This window comes from Capsicum annuum, unplaced genomic scaffold (assembly GCF_002878395.1).
Source record: "Capsicum annuum cultivar UCD-10X-F1 unplaced genomic scaffold, UCD10Xv1.1 ctg52061, whole genome shotgun sequence".
Lineage (NCBI taxonomy): Eukaryota > Viridiplantae > Streptophyta > Magnoliopsida > Solanales > Solanaceae > Capsicum > Capsicum annuum.
Window position 1 is genome coordinate 1 of NW_025860055.1, and position 2,020 is coordinate 2,020.

The 2,020-nt window shown below is 36.8% G+C and overlaps 1 non-coding gene across 1 annotated transcript; it reads left to right on the forward strand.

Annotated features, from left to right (window-relative positions):
- The first annotated feature begins 1,384 nt into the window (after window positions 1-1,384).
- Window positions 1,385-1,471, forward strand: TRNAS-GGA. The gene has a single exon. It is a non-coding gene; the product is annotated as a tRNA-Ser (tRNA).
- The last annotated feature ends 549 nt before the right edge of the window (window positions 1,472-2,020 follow it).

Here is a 2,020-nt window from a genome sequence, read left to right on the forward strand (position 1 = left end):
GTGAGTCCTCAAGTCTTCGATGCTCCAAGCAATCTTCCACACATGGTCTTTCTTGTGCTCAAAATGGGTCTTCCTTGCATATTCTTGTGCACTCGGGGTGACCAAGTCTTGAGTCTTTAAATGATGACCTCCAATCATGTCTTCAAAAATTAAGGTGGCCATTTGACTTGTATCAAAGTTGAAGAGTCTCTTGAAATTAAATGCAAAGTTCAAGGTCTGTGCAAAGTCCCCTTGTATGGTTCCGAGAGACTACCAGTCTTAATCATCTCATCTTGGTTTTGTATGAAAAGCTTCACAAGCTCGATAGGAGCAGCAGAAGTCTTTGAGACAGCAGCAGAAACTCCATCCATGAGGAAGTCAGTTGCAAAAGCTGCAACACCTTTCTCCGCGGGAGCCTGTACGAAAACTGGTGAAGCATTTGCAGTGATCATTGATAGATTTTCTCCACATGCTTGTCCGGAAAGGATCAGTCGTATCAACTACCTCTTGCACTGGTACTAGTTGGTATAATTTTCGTAGCATCATCAAATTCGTTTTTGAAGCTATTCATTTTTAAAAGTTTGGTTTGAAAAGAGTTCCACACCATCAATATCTACCAAAAATATAACTTGAGTTGATTGAATTATTTTATACGTGAAATGACAATAATGAGAGGTTGTTCTATCATTAAATAAAGAACGGTGACTTTCTAAGATAATTATCGATAGTTGATTGATGATGTGAACAATCAACTCTCGACGTCAGCATTATGAATTCTCATGTTTCACACCGCGGTCATCTAAACTCATCTCAATCAAGTGCTATGGAGTATATTAGAGATTACAATATAGTCTAGAGATTTATTGGTGTAGGACTGGATATGGTCCACTACTTTAGAGCTAAGAAATGAGAACCAAACATGTCTACATCATGTACCATGTGATCTCTGGTTAAGTCCTTGTCTAATCAAACTATGTTATTTATATTATTGACAAAGACTATTCATTAGTACTAAGAAAATTTCATCCTTATCACTTTATTTATTTATTTTGATTTTTCATCCGGTATTCGATACCCGTATTGGAACTCCACAAATTCAAATTCGCATCCATACTCAGGGCCTGAATTCGAGACCTCTGGACTTTACTTTTTGATATTGTTCATAAAGCGATTCAATAATGTGTGCTAGAACCTTGTAATAAGTTTCCTATGATGTTCAAGAAATGAAAAAAACAAAACCTTATATTATGATGCTTTACTTTTTCTGAATTTGATAGTAGTTAAAATATTTCGTGGCCAAATTTAGGATTTTTCTAGTTAGAATGGATTGGTCGTACTTTACAATCAATTATTGTTTCTGACTGACTCGCTATTCACTCAGTTTTTGGGTCATAATCATTATGGAGGAGAGATGGCCGAGTGGTTTAAGGCGTAGCATTGGAATTGCTATGTAGGCTTTTGTTTACCGAGGGTTCGAATCCCTCTCTTTCCGCACTTTCACCTAATTCACTAATGTTAATGACCGAAATGTATCAAATAGCGATGGAAAAGATGATTCCAACAGTTAGACCTTTCTTTGATATATATTCTCTATTCCTAATTGCTGTTTTTGGGAAAATACTGAAAAGAGTCCTTGTTAAGAGTAAGTGGGTGATGCATGTTTTTTCTCCTTAAATGGCTAGACAAAAATGTTACTTGGTTGGAGTCTTGTTGACCGCTCAAAAGAGAGAGGGTGATGAGTAGGTTATCCAAAATCGTTTTGTGGGAGAGGATAGTTATGGCACTCACCTTCAGAGTCTAACAACTTTGGTTAAACTTATGAGATAGTGACAGTGGTTCCCATTCCAGTCCTTGGATGTTTGTCCCTTTTTAAATTGAATATTCTGATCTCTCATTTTGCATCACTTGCCCATTGTTTTGTTTTCATTTCTTCTTCCATCTGATGATGCTTTCTAGTTCCATCCCTTTTTAGTGCAGAAGAAGATGCAACTTCTAAGTTTAGACGAGATTGAGGTGGATGATTTCATGTATTCTGAGTAGC